The sequence below is a fragment of the Haematobia irritans genome, chromosome 1 (assembly GCF_050003625.1).
Source record: "Haematobia irritans isolate KBUSLIRL chromosome 1, ASM5000362v1, whole genome shotgun sequence".
Taxonomy (NCBI): Eukaryota; Metazoa; Arthropoda; class Insecta; order Diptera; family Muscidae; genus Haematobia; species Haematobia irritans.
In genome coordinates, this window is record NC_134397.1 from 183,281,309 (window position 1) to 183,304,328 (window position 23,020).

The 23,020-nt window shown below is 30.5% G+C and overlaps 1 protein-coding gene and 1 long non-coding RNA gene across 2 annotated transcripts in view; one reads left to right on the forward strand and one right to left on the reverse strand.

Annotated features, from left to right (window-relative positions):
• The window catches only part of LOC142233506 (uncharacterized), a 329,935-nt gene that overhangs the window by 31,934 nt on the left and 274,981 nt on the right, over positions 1-23,020 (reverse strand). The gene's annotated exons all lie outside the window — the stretch shown is intronic.
• The window catches only part of LOC142222253 (uncharacterized), an 80,483-nt gene that overhangs the window by 1,742 nt on the left and 55,721 nt on the right, over positions 1-23,020 (forward strand). The window lies entirely within an intron of this gene.

Consider the following 23,020-nt stretch of genomic DNA (forward strand, 5'->3'; position numbering starts at 1 on the left):
TGCAAAAATTGGTCCATATCGGTCCATAATTATATATAGCTCCCATATAAACCGATCCCCAGATTTGAACTCTGGAGCCTCTTGGATGAGCAAAATTCATCCGATCCAATTGAAATTTAGTACGTGGTGTTAGTATATGGTATCTAACAACCATGCAAAAATTGGTCCATATCGGTCCATAATTATATATAGCTCCCATATAAACCGATCCCCAGATTTGACCTCCGGAGCCTCTTGGAGGAGCAAAAGTCATCCGATGCGGTTGAAATTTGGTACATTTCGTTAGTATATGGCCTCTAACAGCCATGCAAAAATTGTCAAATTTTATTACTATAGAAAGTTTTGTCAAAATTTCATTTCTATAGAAAGTTTTGTAAAAAGTTTATTTCTATAGCAATGTTTGTCAACATTTTATTTCCATAGAAAATTTTGTCAAAATTTTATTTCTATAGAAAATTTTGTAACAAATTTATTTCTGTAGAAAATTTTGTCAACATTTTATTTCTATAGACAATTTTGTCAACATTTTATTTCTATAGAACATTTTGTCAACATTTTATTTCTATAGAAAATTTTGTCAACATTTTATTTTTATAGAAAATTTTGTCAAAATTTTATTGCTATAGAAAATTTTGTCAACATTTTATTTCTATAGAAAATTTTGTCAAGTTTTTATTTCTATAGAAAATTTTGTCAAAATTTTATTTCTATAGAAAATTTTGTCAAACTGAATTATATACGTATTTAATCGGCCTTTTTTTTTGTTTAATATATACCCCTTATGGACTAACTTACAATTTAGAAGACAGTGTTAAAACGTTCTACGATACCTTGCCATCGGCAAGTGTTATCGCAACCCCAGTAATTCGATTGTGGATGACAGCCTTTAGTAGAAGTTCCTACGCAATCCATGGTGGAGGGTACATAAGATTCGGCCTGGCCGAACTTACGGCCGTATATACTTGTTTTTTTTTTTATTTTTATTAGGCTCAAATACTATTGTAATTAATTTACAAATTAAATTTATTAGAATTTAATTTAAATATATTTGACTAAATGTATTTAATTCAATGGAGAAGTAGTATAAAGCATAACATTTACATTATTAAATTATAGCTGCAGACAAGCCATTTTTAATTTCGTTACAATTTATTTGCAAATCTCCAAACAGAGAGATCGTAATACTATAGTGTGAATTTAATATCATAAGCTGAGTATTATGTTCAGTTTTCAAGCTGAAAACCAGCATTTTTTCACGGTTACTTTTCTTAATTAATTAATTTAAAATCAATGCATTGGATCTTTTCCACCCTTATTTGATAAGATTTGATAAAAACATAATAGTCTTCATATATATTTTTATACCCTGCGCCACACTGTGGAACAGGGTATTATAAGTTAGTGCATATGTTTGTAACACCCAGAAGGAGACGAGATAGACACATGGTGTCTTTGGCAATAATGCTCAGAGTGGGTCCCTGAGTCGATATAACCATGTCCGTCCGTCCGTCTGTCTGTGAACACATTTTTGTGATCAAAGTCTAGGTCGCAATTTAAGTCCAATCGCCTTCAAATTTAGCACATGTTCCTAAGTTGGGTCCGAATATCATCCTATTGATTTTGGAAGAAATCAGTTCAGATTTAGATATAGCTCCCATATATATCTTTCGCCCGATATGCACTAATATGGACCAGCAGCCAGAGTTTTATACCAATTTGCTTGAAATTTTGTACAAACATAACACTTAGTCGTATAGTCAAGTGTGCCAAATTTGATTGAAATCGAATCAGATTTAGATATAGCTCCCATATACATTATATGGCAACAGAAGCCAGATTTTTGGCCGAATTTGGTTGAAATTTTGCACTAGGAGTACAATTAGTAGTATAGTCAAGTGTGCAAAATTTGATTGAAATCGGTTCAGATTTAGATATAGCTCCCATATATATCTTTGGCCCGATATGGACTAATATGGTCCTAAAAGCCAGAGTTTTGGCCAAATTTGGTTGAAATTTTGCACAGGGAGTAGATTTAGTATTTTAACTATGCGTGCCAAATTTGGTTGAAATCGATTCAGATTTAGATATATCTCCCATATATATATCTTTCGCCCGATATGCACTTATATGGACCCAGAAGCCAGAGTTTTAGCCCAATTTGGTTGAAATTTTGCACTACACGCAAAAAAATAATTCTTTCCTCCCAAACGAAATTTTAGACAAACAAAGTTCGTTTCTCATTTGCTTTTCGCTGTAAGGAAGTGCATTTGGAAGAAAATTATATACTTTTTGTGATAAACGTTTATTCTTTTCCAGGATGTAAAAACAATTTCATAAAACAAACTAAAAACAAGTAAGGAAAGTCTAAAGTCGGGCGGGGCCGACTATATTATACCCTGCACCACTTTGTAGATCTAAATTTTCGATACCATATCACATCCGTTAAATGTGTTGGGGCTATATATAAAGGTTTGTCCCAAATACATACATTTAAATATCACTCGATCTGGACAGAATTTGATAGACTTTTACAAAATCTATAGACTCAAAATTTAAGTCGGCTAATGCACTAGGGTGGAACACAATTTTAGTAAAAAAATATGGGAAACAATTAAATGTGAAGCAATTTTAAGGAAACTTCGCAAAAGTTTATTTATGATTTATCCCTCGATATAAATGTATTAGAAGTTTAGGAAAATTAGAGTCATTTTTACAACTTTTCGACTAAGCAGTGGCGATTTTACAAGGAAGATGTTGGTATTTTGACCATTTTTGTCGCAATCACAAAAACATATATATGGAAGCTGTATCTAAATGTGCCAACCAAATTTGGCACGCATAGCTACAATGCTAATTCTACTCCCTGTGCAAAATTTCAACTAAATCGGAGTTAAAAATTGGCATCTGTGGTCATATGAGTGTAAATCGGGCGAAAGCTATATATGGGAGATATATCTAAATCTGAACCGATTTCAACCAAATTTGGCACACATAGCTACAATACTAATTCTACTTCCTGTGCAAAATTTCAACGAATTCGGAGCAAAAAGTTGGCCTCTGTGGTCATTTGAGTGTAAATCGGGCGAAAATTATATATGGAAGCTATATCTAAATCTGAACCGATTTCAACCAAATTTGACATACGTAGCTATAATGCTAATTCTACTCCCTGTGCAAAATTTCAACTAAATCGGAGCAAAAAATTGGCCTCTGTGGGCAAATGAGTGCAAATCGGGCGAAAGCTATATATGGGAGCTATATCTAAATCTGAACCGATTTGGCTGATATTTTGCAAGTTTTTCGAGACTCTTAAAATATTCGAATGTACGGAATTTGAGGAAGATCGGTTCATATACACGCCAATTATGACCAGATCGGTGAAAAATATATATGGCAGCTATATCTAAATCTGAACCGATTTTTTTCCAAAATCAATAGGGATCGTCTCTGAGCCGAAACAAGACCCTATACCAAATTTTAGAACAATCGGACTAAAACTGCGAGCTGTACTTTGCACACAAAAATACATCAACAGACAGACAGACAGACGGACATCGCTAAATCGACTCAGAATTTAATTCTAAGACGATCGGTATACTAGACGATGGGTCTCAGACTTTTCCTTCTTGGCGTTACATACACCCTCAAAAAAATCGCTTCTCTAACATATGTTCCAAACATATTTTGCAGGAAGCATATATATTATTGGATACTGCCAAAACATTAATATGTTTGTTTTATGTGAACATATTATATGTTTGGAAGCATTTTCAGCCCAAAAATATTATATGCTTGGAAGAATTTTCCCCAAAGAAGATTGTGCTCATTCCCTCACATAATTTTCACTTCCACGAAATTTTTTAGTTCTTGTGACCTTTTTCTGTAATACAAATAATGTTGAAGAAATTATTCAATTTTATATTTTTTTTAAATTTTACCTTTCGCCTGAACGGAGATTCGAACCGAGGACCATACAGTTTGTAAGCCAACACACTATCCACTGGGCTACGTAGCTGTTATAGTAACCAGTAGACAATTATCGTTTTAAGTTACATTTATATAGCATAGTTTGCAGCTCCCACGAGCGCATGCAAACATAACATTATTTAACAAAAACATATATTTGTTGGCCACGTGGAGCAGTGGTTAGCATGTCTGCCTTGCATGCCAAGGGTCGTGGGTTCAATCCCTGCTCCGACTGAACACCATTTTTTTTTTTTTTTTAATTTACACATTTATATTTATACTAATACATGTTTATAACGAAACTTCGAAATGTGGGTTATTAAAGATTTACAGTCAGAAAAGAACAGTGCAAACGAAATGGACTGAGCTTTTGGATAAAATATTATTTTTTATTGCAAAAATAACAATTTTGTAACAAAAAACTGTTTTTGGTATAAAAGTTTGAAATTTTGGAAGGAATTCAAAAACTCTAACAAAAGAAGAACGTGGAGTCGAGTATAAACATACATAAATAATTTTATAATATACACATAAATTTATTTAGGCGTGAACAGTTTTTTACTAGCATTTAACACCATTTTAAATGCATTTAAAACTTATCTTGTTTTGTACTTAAATTCATTTTTACCTTTAAGGCCGGTATTAAGTTGGTATTATCGCTCTAAAATGACCATGTTTTGCCTTTTACTTTTCTTTAATAATTCATTTTAAAGAAAATAAACTTTTTCAATTGTTTTAGCTGCAAAACTCGAACTTAATTGCTTGAATATTTTGACTTACTCCTTGTACGTTCCGACTTCTTTTAACGAACCAAGAAAAAAAATTGTTCCCATAATGCCAAAATGATAAACAAAACACATGTCCACACATACATAAAATCCTACTCTCAAGGCGAAAACACATGCTGTTTTTTTTTTCAAATATCTATTCTCTTGATTCAGAATGTCTATTCTCTTTACTCCGAATACTCATTCTAATATTCAAATTAAATAATATTTAGACTTAGCATATCAAATTTTTGGCCTTATCATAAAACAGTTTTCCGAAACATCATTCACAAATAGCTCTCTTTTGAATCTCTCGCCGTGTTATGTTGATATCTTTCGTCAACCCTTCCGGTTTCCATCTCTATTTCTTTCTCTACACTCTCTCTCTCTCTGTCGCTCTCTGAGTAAAATATCACAACATATATATGTTTATTTGAAATTTGTAAATTTATATATGTTTACATTCACACATATTATTTTTATGAAACATTCATGCCCCAAACATAATATATTCTATCATATTAATATATGTATCCCAAACATGTAGTGTTAGTTTAGGAACATTACATGTTTGCACTTAAATATATTATGTTTAAAAATTGTGCCCTAAACACATTTTGTTTATATCGGAACATATGAAAAACATATTTTTCTAACAGTGTACAAATGCACAAACTTATTATACCCTGTACCACAGTAGTGGTGAAGGGTATAAATATGGGAAACATTTAAATCTGAAGCAATTTTAAGGAAACTTCGCAAAAGTTTATTTATGATTTATCGCTCGATATATATGTATTAGAAGTTTAGGAAAATTAGAGTCATTTTTACAACTTTTGGACTAAGCAGTGGTGGAGTTAAAAATTGGCCTCTGTGGTCATATGAGAGTAAATCGGGCGAAAGCTATATATGGGAGATATATCTAAATCGGAACCGATTTCAACCAAATTTAGCACGCATAGCTACAATGCTAATTCTACTCCCTGTGCAAAATTTCAACTAAATCGGAGCAAAAAATTAGCCTCTGTGGTCATATGAGTGTAAATCGGGCGAAAGCTATATATGGGAGATATATCCAAATCTGAACCGATTTCAACCAAATTTGGCACGCATAGTAACAACGCTAATTCTACTCCCTATGCAAAATTTCAACTAAATCGGAGCAAAAAATTGGCTTCTGTGGGCAAATGAGTGTAAATCGGGCGAAAGCTATATATGGGAGATATATCCAAATCTGAACCGATTTCAACCAAATTTGGCACGCATAGTAACAACGCTAATTCTACTCCCTATGCAAAATTTCAACTAAATCGGAGCAAAAAATTGGCTTCTGTGGGCAAATGAGTGTAAATCGGGCGAAAGCTATATATGGGAGCTATATCTAAATCTGAACCGATTTGGCTGATATTTTGCAAGTTTTTCGAGACTCATAAAATATTGGGATGTACGGAATTTGAGGAAGATCGGTTGATATACACGCCAATTATGACCAGATCGGTGAAAAATATATATGGCAGCTTATTTTAAATCTGAACCGATTTTTTCCAAAATCAATAGGGATCGTCTTTGAGCCGAAACAGGACCCCGTACCAAATTTTAGGACAATTGGACTAAAACTGCGAGCTGTACTTTGCACACACAAATACATCAACAGACAGACAGACGGACAGACTGACGGACATCGCTAAATCGACTCAGAATTTATTTCTTAGCCGATCCGTAAACTAAAAGGTTGGTCTATGATTACTCCTTCTTGGCGTTACATATAAATGCACAAACTTATTATACCTGTACCACAGTAGTGGTGAAGGTTATAAAAATTCGAATTCAATGACAATTATCACGATCAGAAGGACGGACGCACTTTTTATTCATTTCATTTATTTATTTACTTTCATAATCCAGAAGCCTCATTCTGCCAAATTGATTACATAGCATACAAAATATGAGACTTTCAATTGGGAAAGTCGAAACCATAATTTCACTCTAACATAAATGACACTATGGTCACTCCCTTTGGTCGGTACAGATTTCGATCGTATCAAATGATAGGTGTGTGAGCTTTTTAACATCCACGGTATAACAAAAATGTTCACAGATTGTGTTTTACCCCCCAAAAATACATCAAACCGTTTGGCCACATATAAATCAGATGACGAATCCGCGTCCTATTGCCGCCGTTCTTTATATGAATGTGGGGTCGAGTCACAAAAAGATTTATGTCGAATGATGTCTCAGCATGCAAACATGTGCCAAATTCTCAGTCAAAGAAGATCTCATTGTTATGAGAAAACAAACGCTCGTAAAAAATTTTGCTCAAAATAATTTAAACAAAAATACTCGAGTGCGAAAAAGACAGAAAAACAAAGAGAAAATAAACCAAACATAAACACTAGACGTTTTTCTTAACTCAACGAGTGTAGACGTTAAAGTAAACAAAAATGAAAACCAAACAAAAAGCAATCCACAAGACCGGTGAATAAACAGAAGACGATAAAATAAAGACGCGAGCAAGGTCATTATTATCTTTTATGTTGTAGCAGAGAATATTTCCCAAAATCTGCATGACTAAGGGAAGAATTCGGATTTTTTGTTTGAATGAGCAAATTAATAAATGCTGATGAGGAATGTGGTAATTCCGAAACTGCTGTCCATCCAAGCATCTTGCTGTCTAAAGGGGTCTTTGCCCGAATATACATGACAAACATGCTTTTCCCCTGTTGTCCGGCAAAAAAATTTTGGAACTTCTTCTAAAGGCACTACTTTAAAAGCACTTCCAAAAATATCCTCCCAAAGATATTCTTTATTTTAACTACACAGGAAGTCGTTTCAGTTAAATCTTCCATAACTCGCTTTTTTAATATTTTTATACCCTCCACCATAGGATGGGGGTATATAACCTTTGTCATTCCGTTTGTAACACATCGAAATATTGCTCTAAGACCCCATAAAATACATATATTCTGGATCGTGGTGAAATTCGGAGTCGATCTAAGCATGTCCGTCCGTTTGGTGAAATCACGCTAACTTCCGAACGGAACAAGCTATCGACTTGAAACTTGGCACAAGTGGTTGTTATTGATGTAGGTCGGATGCTATTGGAAATGGGCCATATCGGCACACTTTTAAGTATAGCCCCCATATAAACCGACGCCTAGATTTGGCTTGCGGAGCCTCTTGGAGGAGAAAAATTCATCCGATCCGGTTGAAATTTGATACGATGTGTTAATATATGGTTTCAAACAACCATGCAAAAATTGGTCTATATCGGTCCATAATTATATATAGCCCCCATGTAAACTGATCACAAGTCCCCGGTCTGACACATAGATGGCGTCGCTAGTATTAAATGTATACTATTTTTATATAGTACCAACCTTCAAATGATTCGTGTCAAAATTTGACGTCTGTAAGTCAATTAGTTTGTGAGATAGAGCGTCTTTTGTGAAGCAACTTTTGTTATTGTGAAAAAATGAAAAAAAAGAAATTTCGTGTTTTGATAAAATACTGTTTTCTGAAGGGAAAAAATACAGTGGAAGCAAAAACTTGGCTTTATGATGAGTTTCCGGACTCTGCCCCAGGGAAATCAACAATAATTGATTGGTATGCTAAATTCAAGCGTGGTGAAATGAGCACGGAAGACAGTGAATGCAGTGGACACCCGAAAGAGGTGGTTAACGACGAAAACATCAAAAAAATCCACAAAATGATTTTGAATGACCGTAAAATGAAGTTGATCGAGATAGCAGAGGCCTTAAAGATATCAAAGGAACGTGTTGGTCATATCATTCATCAATATGTGGATATGCGGAAGCTCTGTGCAAAATAGGTGCCGCGTGAGCTCACATTTGACCAAAAACAACAACGTGTTGATGATTCTGAGCGGTGTTTGCAGCTGTTAACTCGTAATACACCCGAGTTTTTCCGTCGATTTGTGACAATGGATGAAACATGGCTCCATCACTACACTCCTGAGTCCAATCGACAGGCGGCTGAGTAGACAGCGACCGGTGAACCGTCTCCGAAGCGTGGAAAGACTCAAAAGTCCGCTGACTAAGTAATGGCCTCTTTTTTTTGGGATGCTAATTTTTATCGATTATCTTGAGAATGGAAAAAACATCAACAGTGACTATTATATGGCGTTATTGGAGTGGTTGAAGGTCGAAATCGCGGTAAAACGGCCCCATATGAAGAAGAAAAAAGTGTTGTTCCATCAAGACAACGCACCGTGCCACAAGCCATTGAGAACGATGGCAAAAATTCATGAATTGGGCTTCGAATTGCTTCCTCACCCACCGTATTCTCCAGATCTGGCCCCCACCGACTTTTTCTTTGACCTCAAAAGGATGCTCGCAGGGAAAAAATTTGGCTGCAATGAAGAGGTGATCGCCGAAACTAAGGCCTATTTTGAGGCAAAACCGAAGGAGTACTACCAAAATGGTATCAAAAAATTGGAAGGTCGTTATAATCGTTTATTACTCTTGGAGGGAACTATGTTGAATAATAAAATCGAATTTTGACAAAAAAATGTGTTTTTCTTTGTTAGACCGGGTACTTATCAGCCAACCTGTTATAGCCCTTATATAAACCTATCCCCAGATTTGACATCTGGAGCCTATTGGAGGCGTAAAATTCCGTAAAATTTCATCCGATCCGGTTGAAATTTGGTACGTGGTGTTAGTATATGGTCTGCAACAATCAAGCAAAAATTGGTCCATATCGGTCCATAATTATATGTAGCCCCATATAAACTGATCCCCAGATTTGACCTCCGGAGCTTCTTGGAGGAGCAAAATCCATCCGATCCGGTTGAAGTTTGGTACAATGCGCTAGTATGTGGTCCATATTGGTCCATATAGTTATATATATAGCCGATACCAAATCACACAAAAAGTGGTCCATATCGGTTCATAATCGTGGCCAAAATAATCTATAGAAAATTTTGTCAAAATGTTATTTCTATAGAAAATTTTGTTAAAATTTTATTTCTATAGAAAATTTTGTCAATTTTATTTCTATAGAAAATTTTGTAAAAATTGTATGTCTATAGAAGAATATTTTATTTCGATAGAAAATTTTGTATTTTTGTTTTGTATAGAAAAATTTGTCAAAATTTTATTTCTATAGAAAATTTTGTCAAAATTTTATTTCTATAGAAAATTTTGTCAAAATTTTATTTCTATAGAAAATTTTGTCAAAATTTTGTTTATATAGAAAATATATTAATATTTTATTTCTATGGAAAATTTATGAATATAAATTAGTTGGAGAGAAATATTTTGCAAAATCTACCAAAACATCACCAATTCTACTAATCTGTCAACTGTTGCAACCGTGTTCCTAATTGTATATAGCCTCCATATAGAGCGACCCCCATATTTCAATTCAGGCTCTCTAATTACCGCTTAAAAGTTCATATCGGTTCGTAATTATTTGTAGACTTATCTATATAAATCGGTCAAGAACTGAATTATATACGTATTTAATCGGCCTTTTTTTGTTTAGCATATACCCCATTGACTAACTAACAATTTATAAGACTGTGTTAAGAAGTTTTAAGATACCTTGCTATCGGTAAGTGTTACCGCAATCCAAGTAATTCGATGGTGGATGACAGTCTTCCGTAGAAGTTTCTACGCAATCCATGGTGGAGGTTCCATAAGATTGGGCCTGGCCAAACTTGCGGCCTTGTTAGTGGCTAATTTTAACATTCGTTGTTTCAAATAAATTTATAAACAAAGTAAGAATCAATAAAATGGTACAAATTATTTAAATTTTGCGGAAAAAAATGCTAAATACATTCTAGAAAAATTGCGAATTATTGGAATTATGTGATGTTAAACATTTCAAACAAGTGTTAGAATGCACTAAAATCCATAAAAAAAATATAAAAAATATGTATTTGGCAAAATATCACACAATTTTTTAATTCACATCTAAAATATAGATCACAACTTAAAAAGTGATGCAAATTCAGTGCAAATGATAAAAATTCGTCCTATGACAAGAAATATTCTGAAATATATATCCCATAATTGTAAAATTGTTTTTTCATCAATATTTTCTTATACTCTTTTATATATATCTTTTTGGTCTTATTTTAAATATTGAAATTCTTTTTATTTATTTTTTTTCTTCCAAATTTAATTTAAACAAGCTATGATGTGAATATTGGCTTTCAATAATTGTCTTGTCCTTGAAAAGTAATCCAGTTCGATTTAAATAAATTGATTTTGTGAATTGATGATCGTTTTTTTTTTGCCGAGAAACAAGTTTCAAATTTAATGATTGTTTTATAGCAGCTTTCATAAAAACAAAAACGCTATGGATATATATTCTTCTTTTTCTGTATCAACAATGTTGTCAAATGTCTTCAAGTGTTCTGATGGTGTTCTCCCTCTTTTGTTTATTTATCTAATTTGGTTACAGCATCTATGACATTGAATTCAATAAATTTAGATAGCAAATCTTGTGAAGCATGTGTTGAACATTTTCTCAATTTGCTGCTAAAGTAGCAGATGTTATTCATCCACCAAATATATTTTATGTGTTAATTTTGGAACATTCATTTATTTATAATATATCGTTGGAATTTTAGACAAATAAGAATGTGTTTTTTTTTTTTTTTTTTTAATTTTCATACATTTTGTTTTATTATTCATTGGTGAATACATTGAAACAAAAAAAAAACATTTTTGTCGATTGGAAACATTTTGTTTTTACTTTAAATAAAATCTGTTCCAATTCACAGCTCCACCAGCTCCACAACGGAAAGGGTCTACCATTGCATCATTACTGCCAATTCCAATCGAAAAAATCATATGGTTACCCCGAGTTTAATGAGCTGCTGCAATCGAGTGAAACGATCTCAGGAACTTTATAGCGAACTCTCTAGATTGACGTTTGAGCCGAGAAATACAATTTTGACAAAATGTTCTATAGCAAAAAAATTTTGAGAAATAAAATTTTAACAATGTTTTCTATAGAAATAAAAATTTTCGACAAAATTTTCTATAGAAATAAAATTTTGAAAACATTTTCTATAGAAATAAATTGTTGACAATTTTTTTTTTTATAGAAATAACATTTTGACAAAATTTTCTATAAAAACTCAATTTTGACAACATTTTCTATGGAAATAAAATGTTGACAAAATGTTCTACAGAAACAAAATTTTCTATAGAAATAAAATTTTATAAACTTGTTTTTATTGTATTCGACCTGTATTTGATTTTTCAATTAATGAATTGTTGATTGAAACGAGCTCGAGGTCTGTATTTTTTAATTTATTTTTTTTTATTCAATATTTCGTCTTTTCATTGAAAGACTTCATCGGGAAAATTATTGAAAACAACAAAAATATTACACCCACTATTGAGTAGAACCTAACGACACAGCGTCTGTTGTCATACTGTTGTCATACATATCAACAATTCATTAATTGAGAAATAAAATTTTGTCAAAATTTTCTATGGATATAAAATTTTCTATAGAAATAAAATTAAAAAAAAATCTATATAAATAAAAAAAATTCTATATAAACAATTTGACAAAATTTTCTATAGAAATAAAATTTTGAAAAAAAATTCTATAGAAATAAAATTTTGAAAAAATTTTCTATAGAAATAAAATTTTTCGACAAAATTTTCTATAGAAATAAAATTTTGAAAACATTTTCTATAGAAATAAATTGTTGACAATTTTTTTTTATAGAAATAACATTTTGACAAAATTTTCTATAAAAACTCAATCTTGACAACATTTTCTATGGAAATAAAATGTTGACAAAATGTTCCATAGAAAATTTTCTAAAGAAATAAAATTTTGACAACATTTTCTATAGAAATAAAATTTTGAGAAAATGTTCTATAAAAATATAATTTTCACAAAATTTTCTACAGAAACACAATTTTGAAAAAATTTTCTATAGAAATAAAATTTTGAAAAAATTTTCTATAGAAAAAAAATTTGATAAAATATTCTATAGAAATCAAATTTTGACAAAATTTTCTGTAGATATAAAATTTTTACAATATTTTCTATGGAAATAATATTTTGACAACATTTTCTATAGAAATAAAATTTTGAAAAAATTTTCTATAGAAATAAAATTTTAACAAAGTTTTCTATTGAAATAAAATTTTGACAAAATTTCCTATGGAAATAAAATTTTGACAAAATTTTCTATAGAAATAAAATTTTGACAAAATTTTCAAAAGAAATAGAATTTTAACAAAATTTTCTATAGAAATAAAAATTTGAAAAATTTTTCTTAGAAATAAAATTTTGAAAAATTTTTCTATAGAAATTAAATTTTTTTGACAAAATTTTATATAGAAATAAATTATTGACAAAATGTTCTATATATATAAAATTTTGACAAAATGTTCTATAGAAATAAAAATTTTGACAAAATTTTCTATAGGAATAAAATTTTGACAAAATGTTCTATGGATATAAAATTTTGACAACATTTTCTAAAAAATAAGATTTTGACAAAATTTTCTATAGAAATAAGATTTTGAGAAAATGTTCTATACAAATACAATTTTCACAAAATTTTCGATAGAAACACAATTTTGAGAAAAATTTTTATAGAAATAAAATTTTGACAAAATTTTCTATAGAAATAAAAATTTGATAAAATATTCTATAGAAATACAATTTTGACAAAATTTTCTATAGAAATAAAATTTTAACAAAATTTTCTATAGTAATAAAATTTAGACAATATTTTCTATAGAAATAATATTTTGACAACATTTTCTATAGAAATAAAATTTTGAAAAAATTTTCTATAGAAATAAAATTTGAACAAAATTTTCTATTGAAATAAAATTTTGACAAAATTTCCTATGGAAATAAAATTTTGACAAAATTTTCAATAGAAATAAAATTTGGACAAAGTTTTCTATAGAAATAAAATTTCGACAAAATTTTCAAATGAAATAGAATTTTAACAAAATTTTCTATAGAAATAAAATTTTTCTACAGAAATAAAATTTTGAAAAATTTTTCTATAGAAATAAAATTATTTGATAAAATTTTATATAGAAATAAATTGTTGACAAAATGTTCTATAGAAATAAAATTTTGACAAAACGTTCTATAGAAATATTTTGACAAAATTTTGACAAAATGTTCTAAAGAGATAAGATTTTGACAACATTTTCTATAGAAATAAGATTTTAAGGAAATCTGTATATATAAAATTCAATCTATGTTTGTTTATTTGTTTGTTTGTTTGATTGTTTGTTTGTATGTACCGAGTTGGCTCCGAAACGGCTGATCCGATTTACTTGAAACTTTCAGAGATCGTAGGGGGCGTTCATGTGGTGAAAATAGGGTACCTCATTTTTTGACACCTGGTCGCGGAGGGGACCTCCCCTTTGGCGGACTTTTTGAAATTTGGACCAAAGTTGACCGTTTTGCTTGAAATTTTCATTGAAGGTTGGGGTTGGCATCTAGACAAAGATCCGCTACTTTATATTTCGATAGTTGGGGCGGTGGGGGAGGGGGACCTCCCCTTTGTTCGACTTTTTTTTAAAGTACAGTGAAAAAACTAAAATTCTCTAAGTTATCTGAGATTTACAGAGAACATGCGGTGAGGTTATGGAATTAATATGGGGTACCTGATGATGTGGACGGGGGAGGTCCCACCCCTTGCCCTACTTTTTGAAACTTGGAACAAAATAATGCGATTTGCTTGAAATTTTCATAGAATGTTGGGGTTGGCATCTAGACAAAAATCTGCTACATTATTTTTCGATAGTTGGTCGGGGAGGGGCGCCACCCCTTTGCCCGACTTTTTTTTAAAGTACAGTGAAAACAAAACTAAACTCCCCCGACTGAAATTTTACGGAACAAATGGGTGAGGTTATGAAATTTATATCAGGTTCCTGATTTTTTAATAAAAATAAAAGGGCATAGGGAGACATCCGCTTCTCTTAAGTACATACAGAGAAACAATTAAACTTTACTGAGTTACTTGAAATTTACAGAGGACTGGGGAGAGGTTACGATATTAATAGTTGATACCTGATTTTGTGATATTTGAATGGAAGAGAGGTCGCCCCTTTAGGCTTATAATTTGCATTACATTTTCTGGGACGTTTACAAAAGATACGCTACATCACTTTTCGATATTTGGTCGGGGAGGAGGTCCTCCTCTAAAGCTACAAAAAAAAACAAAAAATCTTAAGTTTTCTTGAAATTGACAAAAGCAGTGGGGGAAGGTTATGAACGAAGAGGCAACCTTCCTTGCCCCACACTTGAAGGAAAGTTTCAAGAATTTTCAGGGAAAGTTAGGGATGCTATTCACTACGGTGTTTGTCGATATTGTATCGGGAAAAGTGACGTCCCTTTAAAACAATAGAGCAAAATTTAAACATATCCGATCTACTTGAAATTTACGGGGAACGTGGAAGGAGGTGATTAAATGTATACATGATTGATGATTAGTAGGTATATGATTTTTCGATATCTGGTTGGGGAAGGGGAAAATTGAAATAAACTTTGTCGATTTACTTCGATAGAATTTATAGGGACCATTGAATAGTTTGTGAAATTAATATAGGGTACGTGATAGTTCGATATCAGGCCGGTGTAGAGCGAAGGTGGGGAGAGGGTTCCCTTTTGTCCGTTTTTTTTTCTTAAATTGAAAGTAGAGGGTTTTCTGTAAATGGGAACTCGATACATAATTTTATGACATATTTTATGCACACGCTTCTGCCTGACTTCTTTTTAGTAAAGAACTTAAATTTACATGAAATTGGCAGCCAACGTAGAGGGTGCATCATTTTCCAACATTTTAGCAAATATTAATGTGGTAAAATTTTTTACTAGTTTTGCTTTTTCCGATTTATTGGATGGGAAACAGTAATTCTTTATATGTTATTATAATGTAGTGCTCAATTTTCAGATATGTTGAGAAGAAGGATACCTTTCCTTGACAAACCACACTTAAAATTCACAAGAAATATAGAAGATTGTCCAACTACTTGAATACAGAACATTATTAAAAAAATTTGGAGGAAAGGGTACACCCTCTCCCCGACATTTTTTAAGACGAACCGTTTTACATATGCATATCCGTCGTATTTGTACCTATAAACGAAAAAGCACGTAGTCGGATTTGTTTGAAAGAATTGAAATCTTTTCGAATTTGTTTTCAGCACGAAGGATATGGTTGACTAACTTGACGCAAAATATTCCTACAAAAACGATTTGGAAGGCGCAGCGAAGCGGGCCGGGTTAGCTAGTGTTCTATAAAAATATAATTTTCACAAAATTTTCTAAAGAAATAAGATTTTGACAAAATTTTCTATAGAAATAAGATTTTGAGAAAATGTTCTATAAAAACATAATTTGCACAAAATTTTCTATAGAAACACAATTTTGAAAAAATTTTCTATAGAAATATAATTTTGACAAAATTTTCTATAGAAAAGAATTTTTAATAAATTTTCTATAGAAATAAAATTTTGATAAAATTTTCTATAGAAATAAAATTTTGACAAAATTTTCTATAGAAATAAAATTTTAACAAAATTTTCTATAGTAATAAAATTTAGACAATATTTTCTATAGAAATTCAATTTTGACAACATTTTCTATAGAAATAGAATTTTGACAAAATTTTCTATAGAAATAAAATTTTAACAAAATTTTCTATAGAAATAAAATTTAAAAAAAAAAATTCTATAGCAATAATATTTTAACAAAATTTTTTATAGAAATTAAATTTTAACAAAATTTTTCTATAGAAACTAAGATCTCATTGTTTTCCAATGGTTTTTTTTTTGGTTTTGCAGACCTTTGGCACTCGAGCCAAAATAAATCTACCAAAATTTGGAGAAAATTTTACTAAAAAACTGCAAAACATAAAAAATCATAGTTTGCAAATTTATTTAAAATTTTACTTCTATAGAAAATTTTTGTAAAAATTTTATTTCTATAGACAATTTTTGTAAAAATTTTATTTCTATAGAAAATTTTGTCAAGATTTTATTTCCACAGAGAATTTTGTCAAAATTTTATTTGCATTGAAAATTTTGTCAAAATTTTATTTCCATAGAACATTTTGTCAAAATGTTATTTCTATAGAAAATGTTGACAAAATTTTATTTTATTGAAAATTTTGTCTATATTTTATTTCTATAGGAAACGTTGGAATAAGGTTTTGAAATAAATTTGTTTTTATGTTAGGTAGTTTTTTTTTTGCTTATATAGAGTTATTTTCTTCTTTTCGCAAAATCCAAAAAAAAACCTCATTATGCTAATTGATGTATTCCCACATTTTTAAATATTAAAGTAAATTGTGTCTTAAATGTATTCGAAGTGCACTTCGCCAATTCTTTGATCGGAATCAGTACCAAAATCATTGGCGGATAGAAAAATCTTTGGATCTGGACAAGCCTGTTTTGTCGGTGTGATTTTTTTCGGTAGATGACTCTTGACCTGTCTGATCAGCATTTCCATTCTTATGAGGAAGCCAAAAATTGCGTCGATTCGCGGATTCAGTAAAGGGAGATACGGTCAAAATTTGGTCAAGGGAAAACGAGTTTAAATCGGTGAAATCATTTATTTAAAAAATCAAATTAAATTTCTTTTTCAAGTTCAATTAGTATAAAATTCAGGAAAAATATTCAGTTAGGCTTTCGCTTTTCCAAATCCGAATTGCCGGGCCTCACGCTTGACACCTGCCATCAGATTTTGTACAGCCACCTTGTCCACCTTCTTCGCCGCAGAAAGCCAGTTTGCCTTGAACTGCTGCTCGTCCTTAGCAGGTTTTTTGGTCTTCTTTAGGTTCCGCTTGACAATAGCCCAGTATTTCTCAATTGGGCGGAGCTCTGGCGTGTTGGGAGGGTTCTTGTCCTTGGGAACCACCTGCACGTTGTTGGCAGCGTAACACTCCATGGCCTTTTTACCGTAATGGCAAGATGCCAAATCCGACCAAAACAGTACGGAACAACCGTGTTTCTTCAGAAAAGGCAGCAGACGTTTATTCAAACACTCTTTCACGTAAATTTCTTGGTTGACAGTCCCGGAAGCTATGAAAATGCTGTTTTTCAAGCCACATGTACAGATGGCTTGCCAAACCAGATATTTCTTTGCGAACTTTGACAGTTTTATGTGCTTGAAAATATCTGCTACCTTTCCCCTTCCTTTTGCCGTATAAAACTTCTGTCCCGGAAGCTGCTTGTAGTCGGCTTTGACGTAGGTTTCGTCGTGCATTACCACGCGGCCAAATTTCGTCAGCATCGTTGTGTACAGCCTCCGGGATGGCGCTTTGGCCGTCGTATTTTGTTTATCATCGCGATTTGGAGTCAATACCTTCTTGTAAGTCGATAGTCCGGCTCGTTTTTTGGCCCGCTGCACGGTTGTAGACGATACACCCAGCTTATTTGCGGCATCTCGGAGAAAGAGGTTAGGGTTTCGCTTGAAACTACCGGAACTCTCTTTGTCATCTCAGCGGCTTCCGGTTTTCGATTTCCCCCCGATCCAGACTTCCTGGCTGTCGACAAACGTTCCCCAAACACTTTAGTTACATTTGTAACGGTTGATTTGGCAACTTTTAGCGATTTTGCCAGCTTTGCGTGCGAGTAGCTCGGATTTTCGCGATGCGCGAGCAAAATTTTGATACGCTGCTCTTCTTGCTTGGACGGCATTTTGACAACTGAAGAGTGAATTCCAAAATCAAAACAGAAGCAACATTCTACACACACACACCTTCAAAATGAGGGGTGTTCAGGTTTTTTAAATGCAAAATTGAAAGAATCACCCTTTAATTGTTTTATCGCGGTTTCCTTACGTGGTGAGAAGGAAGGGAAGGAATAGTGGCTAACGATATAAAGTACTTAGATTGATCAGTCTGTTACGTTTGTTAAGTTAAGCCGAAAATCAAGCCATGGTGCTTATAATTCTTGTAAGTTATTTCGAAGTCATTATGTTCTCATATCATGAACAGTCGTTATTATATCCCACACATGGTGTCATTTTATTGCTTTATTGATTGACAACGTCAGTTTGACACTATCTGTGTATCGATTCACTTTCATGAACGAATATGGTTAGAATGTAAACGTTGTTCACGGGTTTTCCTATGGGTGCGGTAACTGCCATCGGGGCATAGGACATCGTTTTCAAATGACATTCTGATGAAGAAGATTGATAGATTTTATGACCGGAAGTCGATATTACGAAATGTTACAGAACGGAATGATCAACTTTAAGTACCCTATGGTCACGGTCTACCCTTGTTAATTCGCCTTAAAGCAAAAAAAAAAAAAAAAACAAAACAAAACAAAACGATACCTGCTGGTATTCTCTATGGAATTCCTTAAATTGTTTCATAGGTGGAAGGCGTTAAACCTCACAACATGATAGTTAAGTACCTCATTGTGCCATTATTAATTGGCCTTGCTCACAACCTAAACATCAATTATATTTGCGGTGTTATAATAAAACAAACAAAAAAATACATTTAGTTATAAATCTTCAGATTCCATCGGTAATTGTTCGTGTCTCTAGATAGTGATGGGTGCAGCTTGAAAAATTATTGCATTAATTTGCACAATTATTTGTTCAAATACAATTAAATACAGCAGATACAGCAAATAAAATAATTACAATCGCTTAAATTTAAATCTTTAAAGCGCGCACACACACACACACAACCACACTGCAATAGTCATAGACTAAATTGTAATAAATAATCCAGCATTTTAAGGTTGATTTTTCGTGTTCACAACAGTTGGAGCACAGGGCGCACCTTCCATCGAACCATGTCCCCGATCCGATAAACACAATTGTTTTCTACCCAAAAACTTATTTAAGCCGTGACACAAAATATTTTTATTTCGTGTTTTTGTTTTATTCTGAGTAATTTTATTTTATTCACATTTAAGCTATTAAATTCGTACTTTTTTTATTGTTCAAAATATAATTTGATAGTCAGTCTGATTTTTGTCACACAAGGTTCACAACAAAAAGTTATTAAAATTTTATTGGAATTACCATTATGTCATCTTAATTAAGTGTTTCGGGAATATGATAATTCGTTTTTTGTGTGGAGAAATTATTTTGTTTGATTCATTCATCTTATATGGAAATTTGACAATGAGTTTTTTTTTTGAGGGATCATGAATAAAGGAGTGCATAGAAGTGTAGTTAATATACAATGAGACTATATTCCATTAATTAACCGAGTGAAAATTTGCAGAAAATTGTGATGAATTATTCACTATAGCACATGGAAGTATTTATATAAAATAAAATATTTTTATGATTGGTTGAGCAGAATTATAACAATATTTGCTGTCACTAATAAGTTTGCATGTTGCCCTGAGTATAATAAATTTGATCTACATAAAAATGTGTCCACTAGATATATTCGATCTACATCCAATAAAATGAACCCATGAACTTAGAGTCCATATATTTGTTATTTAAAGGATATAGGTGGCAATTCTTAACAGATTTTAATTAATTTTGTTTCTATCGAAATGAAATAGAAATGAAATTTTGAACAAAATTTCCTATAGAAATAAAATTTTGGACAAAATTTCCTATAGAAATGAATTTTTGATACAATTTCCTATAGAAATGAAATTTTGGAAAAAAATTTCCTATAGAAATGAAATTTTGACAAAATATAGAAATAAAATGCGTGACAAAATTTCCTATAGAAATGAAATTTTGAGAAAATTTCCTATAGAAATAAAATTTTGGACAAAATTTTCTATAGAAATAAAATTTTTGGCAAAACTTCCTATAGAAATGAAATTTTGGACAAAACTTCCTATAGAAATTATATGTTGACAAAATTTCCTATAAAAATGAAATTTTGACAAAATTTCCTATAGAAATGAAATTTTGACAAAATTTCCTATAGAAATGAAATGTTGAGAAAATTTCCTATAGAAATGAAATTTTGGAGAAAAAAATCCTATAGAATTGAAATTTTGACAAAATTTCCTATAGAATTTAAATTTTGACAAAATTTCCTATAGAAATGACATTTTGACAAAATGTCCTAAAGAAATTAAATTTTGACAATATTCCCTATAGAAATAAAATTTTTGGCAAAACTTCCTACAGAAATGAAATTTTGATACAATTTCCTATCGAAATGAAATTTTGCAATTTTCTATAAAATTTAAATTTGACAAAATTTCCTATAGAAATGAAATTTTGACAAAATTTCCTATAGAAATTATATGTTGACAAAATTTCCTATAGAAATGAAATTTTGACAAAATTTCCTATAGAAATTAAATTTTGACAAAATTTCCTATAGAAATGAAATGTTGAGAAAATTTCCTATAGAAATGAAATTTTGGAAAAAAATCCTATAGAATTGAAATTCTGACAAAATTTCCTATAGAATTTAAATTTTGACAAAATTTCCAATAGAAATGAAATTTTGATAAAATTTCCTATAGAAATGAAATTTTGACATAATTTCCTATAGAAATGAAATTTTGACAAAATTTCCTATGGAAATTAAATTTTGACAACATTCCCTATGGAAATAAAATTTTTGGCAAAACTTCCTATAGAAATTGAACAACATTTGCTATAGAATTTAAATTTGGCAAAATTTCCTATATTTATTTATTTATTTATTCAGTCTATGGAATACATTTCTTGCAGACTAGCAATTCTAAAAATAAATTAAGTCTAAAATAGAATTAAAATTATTTAGGGAAATTGAAAAATCTAAATCAAAGTTATTATTTAAATTGTTAAATTCCTTTAGAGATCTTAAAATTGGCTCCAAGAAATGAAATTTTGACAAAATTTCCTATAGAAATTATATGTTGACACAGTTTCCTATAGAAATTAAATTTTGCAAAAAAAAAAATCCTATAGAATTGACATTTTGACAAAATTTCCTAAAGAAATTAAATTTTGACAAAATTTTCTATAGAAATTAAATTCTGACAAAATTTCCTATAGTAATGAAATTTTGACAATATTTCCTATAGAAATAAAATTTTGGACAAAATTTCCTATAGAAATGAAATTTTGATACAATTTCCTATCGAAATGAAATTTTCGAAAAAATTTCTTATAGAAATAAAATTTGTGACAAAATTTCCTATAGAAATGAAATTTTAACAAAATTTCCTATAGAAGTGAAATGTTGAGAAAATTTCCTATAGAAATGAAATGTTGAGAAAATTTCCTATAGAAATAAAATTTTTGACAAAATTTTCTATAGCAATGAAATTTTGATACAATTTCCTACAGAATTTAAATTTTGACAAAATTTCCTATAGAAATGAAATTTTGACAAAATTTCCTATAGAAATGAAATTTTGACAAAATTTCCTATAGAAATGAAATTTTGGACAAAATTTCTTATAGAATTTAAATTTTGACAAAATTTTCTATAGAAATGAAATTTGACAAAATTTCCTATAGAAATGAAATTTGACAAAATTTCCTATAGAAATGAAATTTTGACAAAATTTCCTATAGAAATGAAATTTTGACCAAATTTCCTATAGAAATTAAATTTTGACAAAATTCCCTATAGAAATAAAATTTTTGGCAAAACTTCCTATAGAAATGAAATTTTGGACAAAATTTTCTATAAAATTTAAATTTGACAAATTTTCCTATAGAAATGAAATTTTGACAAAATTTCCTATAGAAATGAAATTTTGACAAAATTTCCTATAGAAATGAAATTTTGACAAAATTTCCTTTAGAAATTATATGTTGACACAGTTACCTATAGAAATTAAATTTTGAAAAAAAATCCTATAGAATTGAAATTTTGACACAATTTCCTATAGAAATGAAATTTTGACAAAATTTCCTATAGAAATAAAATTTGTGGCAAAAATACCTATAGAAATGAAATTTTGACACAATTTCCTATAGAAATGAAATTTTGGACAAAATTTCTTATAGAATTTAAATTTTGACAAAATTTTCTATAGAAATGAAATTTGACAAAATTTCCTATAGAAATGAAATTTGACAAAATTTCCTATAGAAATGAAATTTTGACAAAATTTCCTATAGAAATGAAATTTTGACAAAATTTCCTATAGAAATGAAATTTTGACAAAATTTCCTATAGAAATTAAATTTTGACAAAATTCCCTATAAAAATAAAATTTTTGGCAAAACTTCCTATAGAAATGAAATTTTGGACAAAATTTTCTATAAAATTTAAATTTGACAAATTTTCCTATAGAAATGAAATTTTGACAAAATTTCCTATAGAAATGAAATTTTGACAAAATTTCCTTTAGAAATTATATGTTGAC